The sequence below is a fragment of the Cicer arietinum genome, chromosome 5, assembly GCF_000331145.2.
Source record: "Cicer arietinum cultivar CDC Frontier isolate Library 1 chromosome 5, Cicar.CDCFrontier_v2.0, whole genome shotgun sequence".
Classification (NCBI taxonomy): domain Eukaryota; kingdom Viridiplantae; phylum Streptophyta; class Magnoliopsida; order Fabales; family Fabaceae; genus Cicer; species Cicer arietinum.
Window position 1 is genome coordinate 40,751,512 of NC_021164.2, and position 14,973 is coordinate 40,766,484.

The following is a 14,973-nucleotide window of genomic DNA, read 5'->3' on the forward strand; positions in this document are numbered from 1 at the left end:
TTATAAAATATAAAGGTAGCAAATAAATAATATTGTTTTTTTATGAATAATATGTTGCTTACATACCTGATGTGTAATAGGGCAATGGAAATTAGAAAGAAAAAAAGAGAGAATGAAGTAAATAATAATATATATATATATATATAGGTCGGCCTGTCAGGCCTAATAGGCTTTTTTATAAGCCTGAGCCTGGCCTATTTAATTAAATAGGCTTTAAAAACAGCCTGAGCCTGGCCTTTTTATTAAACAGGCCAGGCCAGGCCAGGCCAGGCCAGGCCAGGCCCTATGTAGGCCAGGCCATAGGCCCCTGTCGGACGGCCTGGCCTATTCCCACCCCTAAGTACAGTTAATATATAAGTTTGTTTAATACATAAGTAATTACATAAGCAAGTAAGTAGTAAGTAATTAATTACCTCGGGAATACTTTTCAAACCGACGTTGCAACTCCCGGTTTCACTCTCCATTTGTATTTCAGGTTGGAGCTGAACCGGAAGTTGCTTGTCTTTATTCGTATTCACCAAGAGTGCCACTTGCTCCGATAGGATTCTGAGCTTCTCTAATACTTCCTCGTTGGAAGGTTTTTGGCGCTTCTCTTGAGGAAAAAAGCTTTTGGGAGTTACGCCAAATCCTTTCCCCCTCACTCGACCGGAACTCAGGGACATTAAACACAATTTCCCAAGAATGTCCCTGCACGTATCCTTGTTGCCCTCTTGAGTTTCAGAACTTTGTTCAATAATTTCCTAAAATACATGTAACATTAAAAAGATAAGTTCAATAGCATTTAATTTTTAAAAGGCTCTTTTACAGCGCTTTTTTCAAATAAGCGCTGTAAAAGACCTCCGTGTGTTATTATGTTATTTGAATGCCTTTTACAGCGCTTATTGTGTAAAGCGCTCTAAAAGGCTTCTTTAGTTAAATTTTTAAAAGGCTCTTTTACAGCGCTTTTTTCAAATAAGCGCTGTAAAAGACCTCCGTGTGTTATTATGTTATTTGAATGCCTTTTACAGCGCTTTTACACATAAGCGCTCTAAAAGGCTTCTTTAGTTAAATTTTTAAAAGGCTCTTTTACAGCGCTTTTTTCAAATAAGCGCTGTAAAAGACCTCCGTGTGTTATTATGTTATTTGAATGCCTTTTACAGCGCTTTTACACATAAGCGCTCTAAAAGGCTTCTTTAGTTAAATTTTTAAAAGGCTCTTTTACAGCGCTTTTTTCAAATAAGCGCTGTAAAAGACCTCCGTGTGTTATTATGTTATTTGAATGCCTTTTACAGCGCTTTTACACATAAGCGCTCTAAAAGGCTTCTTTAGTTAAATTTTTAAAAGGCTCTTTTACAGCGCTTTTTTCAAATAAGCGCTGTAAAAGACCTCCGTGTGTTATTATGTTATTTGAATGCCTTTTACAGCGCTTATTTTGTAAAGCGCTCTAAAAGGCTTCTTTAGTTAAATTTTTAAAAGGCTCTTTTACAGCGCTTTTTTCAAATAAGCGCTGTAAAAGACCTCCGTGTGTTATTATGTTATTTGAATGCCTTTTACAGCGCTTTTACACATAAGCGCTCTAAAAGGCTTCTTTAGTTAAATTTTTAAAAGGCTCTTTTACAGCGCTTTTTTCAAATAAGCGCTGTAAAAGACCTCCGTGTGTTATTATGTTATTTGAATGCCTTTTACAGCGCTTATTTTGTAAAGCGCTCTAAAAGGCTTCTTTAGTTAAATTTTTAAAAGGCTCTTTTACAGCGCTTTTTTCAAATAAGCGCTGTAAAAGACCTCCGTGTGTTATTATGTTATTTGAATGCCTTTTACAGCGCTTTTACACATAAGCGCTCTAAAAGGCTTCTTTAGTTAAATTTTTAAAAGGCTCTTTTACAGCGCTTTTTTCAAATAAGCGCTGTAAAAGACCTCCGTGTGTTATTATGTTATTTGAATGCCTTTTACAGCGCTTTTACACATAAGCGCTCTAAAAGGCTTCTTTAGTTAAATTTTTAAAAGGCTCTTTTACAGCGCTTTTTTCAAATAAGCGCTGTAAAAGACCTCCGTGTGTTATTATGTTATATGAATGCCTTTTACAGCGCTTTCACACATAAGCGCTCTAAAAGGCTTCTTTAGTTAAATTTTTAAAAGGCTCTTTTACAGCGCTTTTTTCAAATAAGCGCTGTAAAAGACCTCCGTGTGTTATTATGTTATTTGAATGCCTTTTACAGCGCTTTTACACATAAGCGCTCTAAAATGTCTCTTTATGTTAATTTTAAGAGGCTCTTTTACAGCGCTTTTCCCAAATAAGCGCTGTAAAAGACCTCCGTGTGTTATTATGTTATATGAATGTTTTTTAAAGCCTTTTACAGCGCTTTTCCACATAAGCGCTCTAAAATGTCTCTTTATGTTAATTTTAAAAGGCTCTTTTACAGCGCTTTTTCCAAATAAGCGCTGTAAAAGGCCTTATTGTTTTTGTGTTTTGTTATGTTATGTTATTTTTTGTTATGTTATTTTTTAAACAAGCTCAACCCACATAGTAGTAACTGGTCACCACAAAAATCCCTTCCTCTTCACCAAACTCTTCTCCTTTTATGCATCTTCTTCACAAACATCAAAGCTTACTCTTTCACAATTCAACCTCCACCTCAACACCCTTTTTATCTCTTTACATTCTCTTTCCTTCTTAAATCGAAACTTAATTGGTATTCAGGATCATTGTCATGTTGCGAAAAATGGGTTTGTGTCTGGTGTTTTTGGGGATTCCCATGATGCGTACAAGGTGTTTGAAGAAATGGGTTTGTGTCTGATGTTTTTTGGATTCCCATGATGCGTACAAGGTGTTTGAAGAAATAGGTTTTGTGTCTGATGTTTTTTGGATTCCCATGATGCGTACAAGGTGTTTGAAGAAATTAGTGTCTGATGAATATTATTTTTAAAGCCTTTTTACAGCGCTTTGGCAAAATTAGGTGTCTGATGAATATTATTTTTAAAGCCATTTTACAGCGCTTTGGCAAACAAGCGCTGTAAAATGTCTTTTTTACTCACTTTCAAAAGAGTCGTTTACAGCGCTTTGTGTGAAAAGCGCTGTAAAAGGTATAAAACACTCATTATTTTATTTTTAAAAGGATCTTTTACAGCGCTTTTTAAGATAAGCGCTGTAAAATGTCTCTTTATTTTATTTTTGTGTTTGGTTTATTTGGGTTGGGATGACATTAAAAACATTTTTATCATTGTTTATTGGATTAAAAATATTGTTATCCATGCAAGGTTAAGGGTTTTTCCCCATGCAAGGTTATGCTAAGAAAGAAAGCACCTAAGGTAAGGGTTTTTCCCCATGCAAGGTTATGCTAGATATTAAATTAATAGTTTGTAAGATATTGATATATCTCTTGATGTCTTAAAAGAAAAATATTGATTTTTATTTGCCTTAAAGAATTTAACTATAATATTTTGTTTTTATGGATAATATGGTTGCTTTGATAAACTTAATTATAAATTTTGATTTTTATTATTATAACATGAGTAATATGTTTGATGTCATATATTTGATGTAAAGTTATTATTTGTGTTGTTTTAAGGGTTTTTCCCCATGCAAGGTTATGCTAGATATTAAATTAATAGTTTGTAAGATATTGATATATCTCTTGATGTCTTAAAAGAAAAATATTGATTTTTATTTGCCTTAAAGAATTTAACTATAATATTTTGTTTTTATGGATAATATGGTTGCTTTGATAAACTTAATTATAAATTTTGATTTTTATTATTATAACATGAGTAATATGTTTGATGTCATATATTTGATGTAAAGTTATTATTTGTGTTGTTTATGTGTACTTAATTATAAAGCTATGATTTTTATTATGATCCCATGAGTAATATTTTTTTTTTGGATGTCTTTAATTTAAAGTTTCGATTTTTGTGCTATTCATTTCAAAGTTTTGATTTTTAAGAAACCTATATGAGTCTTGGGGGAATTGGTGTTTTAATTTTAATTATGATAACATGATTAAGTTGATTTTTGTGATGTGTTTAGCAGCAAACCTTGATTTGTATGTCTAAATGACTAATAAGAAAATTTATAGTAGAAGAAATAAAGTTTATATTTGTATGTGTTATTCGTTATTTGAGTTTTGATGTCTATCAATAACACGTCGTTAATCCAATTTTATAGTTTATAAAATGAAAGTTATGATGGTAAGACATTTATTCACGTGTTTGTGTGTTATATATTTGAGATAACAAAATTATTAACTCTTGGTTGTAAGCGTCTATGAGAATAAAACTTTGATGTCTTATGTGATTATAGTTTAATCTTAAATATTTTATCTTTGTGGTTGCCTAAGTGACGAGTGATTTTTGTTTTAAATAATTTTATTTTTGTGGTTGCCTAAATGGCTTGTGATTTGTGTTTTGAATATTTTATCTATGTGGTTGCCTAAGTGGTTGGTGATTTGCGTTTTAAATATTGTTATCTTTGTGGTTGCCTAAGTGGCTAGTGATTTGTGTTCTAAATATTATCTTTGTGGTTGCCTAAGTGGCTAGTGATTTGCGTTTTAAATATTGTTATCTTTGTGGTTGACTAAGTGGCTGGTGATTTGGATTTTAAATATTGTTATCTTTGTGGTTGCCTAAGTGGCGGGTGATTTGTGTGATTATCTAAGTAGGTGGTGATATGTATCTTTGAGCATCATTATCATTTCATGACATATCATATCCATCTTTGTGGACGCCTGTGTGGCTGGTTTAATTTTCCCCATTGGCATGGGTGACTTCTGTGTGGACGCCTGTGTGGCTGGTTATATCCGGATCATATATATTTAGAAGCATGCATAATTTGAATATATTTTATTGCTATTTTCAGTTTGATATAATTATTTGTTCTACGGTTGCTACTTGATTTATTTAGATATATTTTATGATTTTTGATACCCCTTTGAGAACTATTAAAGAATCAATTTCTTTAAATCTTTTATTACGAAAAGATTTTATATTCATATTTTATGGCTGTTAATTTATTATTTGGTTTAATTTTTGTTGTGGGATGAACTGACCCCTTACACCAACATTTAGGTACTAATGATCTCAAAAAGTTGCATGAATGATGTTTGATTGCTGCACGCGCGGGAAATTAAAAATGAGACTTTTACTTAAAAAATAATGTTTTGTATTACTAAAAAATTTGTGGTACATTGTAAAGTTATTTATTCGTCATCATTAACTTTTAATAGAAATATGGAAGTGAGATTTCATTCGCTAGTAAATAATTGAATGTCATAAATTTTTAGTCAACCTTGTTTCTTTTGAATTTCACTTAAAGAGAATTTATTTTATTTTGTACCATAAATGAATATCGATCTAACAATTGGAATATTAATTCTGCAAATGAATAAATAAATAATATTTTAGTAAACTACATTACGTTCTTTTACGGAAAAAAAATATATCAAGTTATTTTCTTATGCATCTTCAATTTATTACATGATGAACTACTCATAAGAAAAAAAAAATAGTTGTTTCTAAAAAAAAAAATTTAAGTAATATTCGGATAAAAAAAATTGGGGCGTTACACAACTTAACTTCCTAAGCCCAACAAGACTGTAAGAAGGTGTTAGCAAGGTAGTTCCAGGGAAAGCAAAGAAAGCAACAGGGTTAGAACAAGGAGATAACTGAGGAGTTATACCTAACTGAAATCAAGGGATAACAAGCAATAATGGATTTAGTTTCTAATGCTAGGTAAAACCTCTTTGCTTTGCTCGAGCATCTTCAAACCTCCTAGATTTCTTGTTTCTAGTCTTCTCTCTCCCTTAATCGGACTTACGATTTTGAGTTCATCAATCATAACCTGAGCTTTCTCTTTTTCCCTTTTTTTTCTTTTAAAACTTGATCCTTTAAAGAGCTACATTTTTTAACAAGCAGATTTGAATCATTAAGTAAGCTATCAAAATATTTTTCAATTTGATCACATAAAAGACATGGTTCAAAATTTATTACCTCCTTGTCTTCAGTATCTGCAATTAAACATAAGTTGGCTTCTTCAGGTTCCTCTGTTTCTGATTCATCAGAATCATCTCAGGTCACCATCATGGATTTTTTCTTGAAAGGGAACTTCTTTGGTACTCTTTTGTTCAAGGAGCATTCAGTTTTATAATGTCCTTGTTATTGCATCCAAAACATGTGATTTGACTTTTGTCTACCTCTATTTTGAAGTTTTCCTTTTGATTTGAAAATCTCTTTTTGATATGATCCCTTATTCTCAATGGTTTCTCCTTCATTCATTTCAAATAGTTCAAAATTTCTTATGCTTATATCAATCCTTATTTCTTTCACATGGCTTGTTCCTTCGTGATGAGTTTGCAATGTGTCTCAGACTTCTTTAGCAGTTTTGCATTCAACAATTCTTTCCCTTTCTTCCCTGCTTAAAGCACAAGATAAAAATAATTGAGCTTTTGAGTTTAGAAGTACAAATTTTTCTTCTACTGTCCAATCTACTTCTTTCATTTCAACAGAGGTTGAATCATTTTGGTCGACTCTTGGTATGAAATATTCATCTATAATGATGCACCACATTCTTGTATCTTGAGATTTTAGGAACAAATGCATTTTGGTTTTCTAGAAATAGTAGTCTGTGCCATCAAAGTAAGGTGGTCTGTATCATGACCCTCCTTCAACAATGTACATATCTTTTGACATTTTTCTTCTAGCTCTTTTTCTCTAACATTTGTTAGGTGTTCAACTTTAGAGACCGAGCTCTGATGCCAATTGAAGTAGCAATGTCAGTTTACAAGAAAGAGGAGTTTGAATTGTATATTCACCATTTTAAAAATTCCTGTTAAAAACTTAAGAAAATAACTCAAGATTGATATTGGTTTTGCAAACAGAAAACGAAGAACGTTCTTGGGTTTAACCAGAAAATGGAGAACGTTCTTGGTTAGTTAAAATCAGTAATTCAGTCTATGCATTTAACTTGATAATCAGTCAGGCTGACAGTAAATAGATAAGGGAAGAGATACCACACAAGGATATATCTTGGTTGACCCAACTCGGGTTACGTCCAGTCATCACAATTGTGAGATTTTCCAATAAATGTTCAAAACAAATAACCTTTTTGATTTTACAGCACCTAGCTCAGATCAACCTTGATCTGTTACAAAGTTAAAACATTTCCACCTAGAAAGGAGTTCAATCAGGTCACCTATCAACCTTGATAGGATTTCTTACAATCTACCAAACTATATTAAACTCTTATAGTTCGAGTTTTACAATAATGATGAGATTTTTTTGATAGAATCTGAGATGTCTCAACTCTTGTTTGAGATTCGATTCTTTACAAAGAATCCAGTACAATAATAACAAAGTAATATATGTAACCAGAACTGAATCTTTCTTTAGAAAATGAGAATTTCAAGTATGTGAATGTGAATGATTTGTGAGACTTGATAACACTTGAATTTCTGCCATTTCCCTGAGTATTATCCTTTATTTTATAGGCGTTTTGGAGCATTTAATGATGGTCAAAAGAGTTGTTGGTAGTGCTATGTCTTTTTGACCAAAACCAATATATATGAATAAAAATATTTCAACCTTTGAACACTTTTTGAAATCTGTTTGATTGGGCTGGTTTACACGTTCTTGATCAGATTTCTTTTGTGTTTAATGATCCTTTATGCTTGAGATATATTTGTTGATGTTATATCTTTGATTTGGAGACTTGATTCTGTCCAAAATAGTTTGGAGAATGATGATGAACTTCTGCAGAAAAACGAAGATTGATTTGAGCTTCTGTAGAATCGTGGAGATTGATAATCAATCTGGACTGTCAATTTTGTACTTTTTGGAGATTGATGATCAACCTGGAGGTTCAGTCTTTGATCATTCTTGATGACTTCCTGATCAATCTGGATGACTTGTACATATCAAGATTGATTAACTTTCTTGACAGTTAAGCTGAAGAAGGTTCATACTGGTTTTAACTTGTTTGATTCATGAGCTTTTGTCTTAGTGATTCGAATGCCTTCTTTGATTAGAATGGATCCTTCTTGATCCTTGTCAAGTACAGATAACATTAGCATGAAAATCAGAGACAAAATATTCTTTGAACTAATGTAGATTTATTGATCTTGAGGCTGTGATGATCAATCTTGATCTTGGAGAACATTCTTCGTTTTGTCCATAATGTTCTTGTTTCTTTATATGTTCAGTTTTTTATCTGATTTCTTTGCTTTGTTTAAATCATATATTTAAATTAATACACTTAAAATCATAATTAACATTCTTAATTAACTTTTTGTTTGTTTTCATTAAAACATTAAATTGAGATTTTGTCTCAACAATTTTAACATTGTAATGTGACTTTTGAAAATCTTATTTTCCTACGGGCATGTGTTATGGATAATGAGTTACAATTGAACTCTTCTATATTTTAAACCATAGATCCAATTTGAAAATATTGTTGGCAACACTAAATGTTATTTTTGAAATAAGATTTATATATATATAAAAAATAAAAATAAAAATTTACTCGGGTTTTTATAAGACGAAAAGAATAATTATCTTAAACTAGTTTCGAAATTAGAGTTTTGAAATTCACTTGTAACACTTTAAAAATTTGGGTGTTAATGCAAGTCATGAAAGCATCAACTACAAAACATAACATCAAAATATATGGGGCCAACAAAAAGCAACGACTCAACAACCAAGATCCATTGACTCACATCTTAACCCTAATATGATAATAATATAGCAACAAAAACTCTCTAGATAACTTCCCCAATAAACGGATCTTTCTCCACCTCTACTACAAACAAAATATTCCCCACATCTACATTTTCTAATTGAATTTTACTCCAACGAAAAATACTTATGTTTCAACTTTTGTACTTGCACTTATTACTTGAATTGTGTGATTTGGATGATAAAAATACTAACCGTTAACTTAGAATTGAATAAATGATATAGATAAATGGTTCATTCGAGGATGTAGTGTATTACATGATTGGTGGGTGTTAACCCTATTAGTTTTCTATGATTTTTTCATGATTGAATTTTTTCCCTATTACAATTTGATATTTCTAGGAACTGCAAGGCAAATGAAGTAAGTCCAAAAAAATATGTTGTAGTCATCTCCATCTAACAAAAAATATATATATAGAAATCTATATCTATCTAGATTAAAAATTCACTATAAACAAAAGTATCTACTGTGACACTCAGATTTTGTGATATTTTTTTATTTGTTACTAAAGCTACTTTTAGCTACAGTTAAAGTGTCATTGTTTCTAAACATATTATGTAAAAAAAAATTAAATACACAAAATACGGTTTTGCCCCTTTGGTCTTGTACAAACACTTGAGAAATATCTCAGGGTGATAGAATGATAAAATGATAAGCTGGTAAGATCACTCATCATCGCTGGAGCTCAATATCAGAAAGGGAACAAAATATCACATCATCACTGCAACTACACCAAACACTTAAGAAATCTTTTCTTTTTCTTTGTATTTCTCAAACCTTTTTCTCTCTACTATCTTCAACTAACTCTAATCCCCAAAACCCCTAAATTCAATTTTGAACTATCCTAAATTCATCTCTCTCGTTTCACTTTACGATTTGCAGTAGCAAGTAAGTTCTATTCTCTTTCCAAATCATTTCAGTTTGCGATATCAATTTTATTTTGGTAATCTTGCTTGTTAAGTGTCATTTTTTCGCGATTTGCTGAATGAGGTTGTGGGTTTGCGATTTTTTCTGTTTTTGCGATTCATTCACACGACACATTATCCTGATTTTTGGATTAGGGTTCATTTTCTCTGATGTCTTTTTCTCTCTCTAAACTCTACGATTCCTCTTGAAAAACTCACCTCAAAAGGTCTTGCACCTATTCTAAAGTTATAATTTATTATTATTTTCACTTTTTTCTATTTGTCAATTATCCATTTTCATTTATGTATGCATGCTACAATTCGCTAAATGTTGATTCCCATATATAATTTTGATTTGATCCCAAAAGCTGACATATGTTTTTGCTTGATTTGTAGGGAATTATTATAGCATGTTATAGATGAGTTTGGTGGATACAGAATGCTCAGAGGAAGGTTCATGTCTTCTTGAGCCTTCTGATCCTGATATTATTAAAACTGATCCTACTTCTCATTACCATAGGGTAATCTAGTTCTTCTGTTTTTTTTTTCTTTTCATTTTTTAATTTACCTCCATTCCCCCAAAAAATTAGAGGAAAAAAAAACTAATTTTATGTTTATTTTTGAATTCATGGCAGTATAAGGAAATAATCAACAAAAGAGCTTTCAAGACCGTGTATTCGTTGAATGTTTTGGTTTTAGAGAAGCATTTCTATATTATGTTGTATTTTATAGGAGTAATTGATAACTAATTGAATGCTTTTACCTCATTGTTAGTTGTTTTTATATACATCATAATTAAAGAAGATTCGAATGCGTCAGACATTCGAATTTTTGTATATATTTTCCTTAATTTGTGGTTAATTAGTTTTAAGGCATTTGATGAAGGAAAAGGACTCTAAGTTGGGTGGAGCCAATTTCGGATTGATGAGGTATTACAATCATCGGGCAAACTAGTGAGGCTGTATTCAGAATTGCATCTATTGAGGTCGTTGAAGCACAATAACATTGTAAGGTTCTACAATTCCTGGATTGATGACAAACACAAGAATGTTAACAAGAGAGTTGTTCACCTCAGGGAGCCTCAAACAGTGTGTTCACTATCTTTTGTATATGTGTTTAATTTGTTTTTCTGTTTTATTGAGATATTAGTCCTTTTGTTAGTTGGTTTGATGCATGATTTAGGTACTGTAAGAAACACAAGAAGGTCGACATGAGAGTATTTGTTAAATATCGGACTCAGGTGTGATTTATTTGAAGTATTTGTTAAATATCGGATAGTATCTTGTATTTTAATTTGATTGTTTAGAGTGATTTAAAGCCTTTCACACTTGACGAAAAACTATGATATCTTAGCAGTACATAGGGTCATTTGGATCAGTAAACTAGTTTCTATTGCCCTTTTAAGATGGAAATTAAATTAGTGGAATATTATTACACTTGCATCTTTGAGAGTTAGAATTACTTTTCCTCTCTCCTATCTTAATATACTTTTGAAAAGTGAACATTGAAACAAAGCTTTTTTAATTGTGAATTCTTAACTAAGCTAATGAATACAATCAAGTATTATTTGCAAATAAAAGTAACGGTAACAGCAACACACCTACTTCTTATGTCTTTATTTTGCTTCAAATTATTTAAACAAACCATTTTCTTTGAACAACATAAGTGTTTCATTGTCGCAACATGTGATCGTGACTTGAAGAGGAGAATCCAGAAGGTAAAATCATTTATCATTTCTCTGATTATCAATGTTTTGATGTTTTGGACATGGATGCATGACCCATTAACTTGGTTTCTGTATTTCAGATTCCTAGTGTGCCAATAATGTACATCACTAAAAAGGTCAAGAGTGTAATAGGTATGTTCAGCTATATTCAGTAAGTGGCAGAACTAGTCTTCAATTCATGTTGAATAAGTAAGTTGCAGCCTCTAGTAGCAATTTTCTACATCTTGATTGTGGTAATTGAAAAGCAAAGAACATGTTAAATAGTAATGACAAACTTCATGAGCAATGAACATTCATTTACATTGATTTCGGTCTTAGCTCTGCATGGTCCACAATTGAAAAAATCACCTAAGCGTATTGCATAGAGATGATGGCTTTTTTCTTGAACTTTTCTTATATATTTACATAGATACTTGATTTTGATCTTTAGATTAGGACCCTAGGTATCACCTCTTATCTTATAAAGTGCTTATTATTGTTTTGATTCTTAATTAGGGATGACTTCTTCTTTGTTAGATTTTTAATTCCTCTTACAGGATATTAATTTTTGCCATTCAATCCATCTAAGGCCAGTTCAATCATTCCCATTTCAATGCTTTTGTTTCTAATAATTCCTCTTACACTCTGAATGCAACATTTCTTGAAACAAATAGTAGCATTTTTTGGCATTGATTTTTGCCCTTTTTCTTGACTCTCTTTTGCTCTTTTTGTTAAATCTATGACTAAACTAGCAAATATTTCTTTATATCTTTAACTTTCTAGAAGACTCTAGGTCTTCATTTTGTGATTTGAAGACTTATGCTTTCAAAATGTAGTATTAAATTAATTACTGCAATACCATAGAATCATACACACAGAGTAGATAAATAATAGTCTATTCAGGAATTGCATTTTCAAAATATTTGGTTCATTTGTATACATATCAAGCACCTAATGACATAAAGCAGCAAGGGGAGGCATGTTCTGATCCAAAAAAAATTATATATGAATCTAATACAATATATATACTTTTTAAATTCCTTACTTAATGTTTTTGTTTCATTACAGATTGATGCTCATGATGGTGGTGTTAATGACTTGGGATTTTCATATCCAAACTGTTGAAAGTGTGAGATTTTAGAGAAAAGGAGAAGAGAAAATAATAAGGGTTTGAATATTATTGATAATAGCTTAATGCTGACTTGATTACAAATGACTCAATACTAATCTCTATTTATAGAGAAACATAAACTCAATCCTAAATCAGGAATAAATCATAATAAATAATGAGAGATATTATAAGATATCTCTATAAATATAAATTGATCCTAGATAATAACTCAAGATACTCTAATATAATATAAAAGATATTATAAGATATTTTCTAATATTCTAACACTCCCCCTCAAGCTAAAGCTTACTAAGCTTTAGCTTGCTACAAGAAAATATTTTGCTCCACAAAATAATAAAAAATATGGAGAGGCAACTCAGGGATGCATGCGAAGTCGGAGAGAATTGCTATAAATATAGCCTAGCCAGATAGTCTGATTAATCATCAGCCTGAGAGAAATTCATGGATGGCAATTGAAAAAAGCAAGCTCCGTTCTTCTAAAAAACTGCATTTGGAAGCTTCAAACCAATAATAATGGAGAGGCAACTCAGGGATGCATGTGAAGTCGGAGAGAATTGCTATAAATATAGCCTAGCCAGATAGTTTGATTGATCATCAGCTTGAGAGAAATTCATGGAAGGCAATTGAAAAAAAGCAAGCTCCGTTCTTCTAAAAAACTGCATTTGGAAGCTTCAACCCAATAATAATGGAGACTCAAAATATTTAAACTAAAATCTGCTTCAAGGAGAGAGAGGCGTGCTTCAAGGAGAGATTACAATATGTAGGATTAAAATATGGATTACAAACTTTTATAAGATGTTATGTGTAACACCCCGTTTTTCAAAGCGAGGGTATATTTTTTTTTTAAAAGTAATTAAAAACAACCAAAGAATTAAATCAGGAAATGCCTATGGATAATTAATTGAGTCACTATAATTTACAAGCAGCGGAAAAGTTTCTCCGATTATAAATTCCAAGACATTTACACAACAACAAATGGTACCTGGAACCCATTCAAATAAGAAGTCAAACTGACAATATTAGTATAAGTACAGTTTTCCAAACTAAAAATACTCCAATCCAAAAAGAAGGACACCTAGTCCCTATACATCATCCTAATCTGATCATCCTACCAAAAAGCTATACACCCTGAGTATCTCCACGCGCCCCGTGAGATCCTCCTAACGTAACTGCAGTCAAGCGTTCCCATCTCCATTCCCGTCCGTAGGGTACGAACCGGTAGGACCGTCCTGACTCTCATCTGAGGGCAAAGCCCAGATTTCCACAATAATTGTAAAGGGTCACCAACCAAAAAAATAACAGTTAACACATAGCAATTAAGATTTTAAATGCTCAAAATAACCTTTCAACTAAGCATGCACCTTAAAAGGGTTTCCATATGCCAAACATGCATAAACAAGGTTGAGAAATGAAGTTTTTAACAAAACAACATTGTTGTATTCGAATACAGCATCTCTGTATTCGAATACAAGGCTGTTTCAGCATTCAGCAAAAAAAACAGCATGTCTGTATTCGAATACAACAGTCTGTATTCGACTACACAGCAAGTCAGTAGCAAAATGTATTCGAATACAGCAGTCTGTATTCGACTACACAGTAAGTCAGTGGCAAAAACAGCATGTCTGTATTCGAATACAACAGTCTGTATTCGACTACACAGCAAGTCAGTAGCAAAATGTATTCGAATACAGCAGTCTGTATTCGACTACACAGTAAGTCAGTGGCAAAAACAGCATGTCTGTATTCGAATACAACAGTCTGTATTCGACTACACAGCAAGTCAGTAGCAAAATGTATTCGAATACAGCAGTCTGTATTCGACTACACAGTAAGTCAGTGGCAAAAACAGCATGTCTGTATTCGAATACAACAGTCTGTATTCGACTACACAGCAAGTCAGTAGCAAAATGTATTCGAATACAGCAGTCTGTATTCGACTACACAGTAAGTCAGTGGCAAAAACAGCATGTCTGTATTCGAATACAACAGTCTGTATTCGACTACACAGCAAGTCAGTAGCAAAATGTATTCGAATACAGCAGTCTGTATTCGACTACACAGTAAGTCAGTGGCAAAAACAGCATGTCTGTATTCGAATACAACAGTCTGTATTCGACTACACAGCAAGTCAGTAGCAAAATGTATTCGAATACAGCAGTCTGTATTCGACTACACAGTAAGTCAGTGGCAAAAACAGCATGTCTGTATTCGAATACAACAGTCTGTATTCGACTACACAGCAAGTCAGTAGCAAAATGTATTCGAATACAGCAGTCTGTATTCGACTACACAGTAAGTCAGTGGCAAAAACAGCATGTCTGTATTCGAATACAACAGTCTGTATTCGACTACACAGCAAGTCAGTAGCAAAATGTATTCGAATACAGCAGTCTGTATTCGACTACACAGTAAGTCAGTGGCAAAAACAGCATGTCTGTATTCGAATACAACAGTCTGTATTCGACTACACAGCAAGTCAGTAGCAAAATGTATTCGAATACAGCAGTCTGTATTCGACTACACAGTAAGT

The 14,973-nt window shown here is 32.2% G+C and overlaps 2 long non-coding RNA genes across 2 annotated transcripts; both read left to right on the top strand.

The window, feature by feature from the left end:
- The first annotated feature begins 9,323 nt into the window (after positions 1–9,323).
- LOC140920599 (uncharacterized) lies at positions 9,324–10,834 on the top strand. The gene is made up of 3 exons (XR_012163319.1): positions 9,324–9,589; positions 9,763–10,127; positions 10,242–10,834. It is a non-coding gene; the product is annotated as an uncharacterized lncRNA (long non-coding RNA).
- Positions 10,835–11,260: 426 nt separating this feature from the next.
- Positions 11,261–12,968, top strand: LOC140920600 (uncharacterized). The gene is made up of 2 exons (XR_012163320.1): positions 11,261–11,323; positions 11,413–12,968. It is a non-coding gene; the product is annotated as an uncharacterized lncRNA (long non-coding RNA).
- Positions 12,969–14,973: the final 2,005 nt, after the last annotated feature.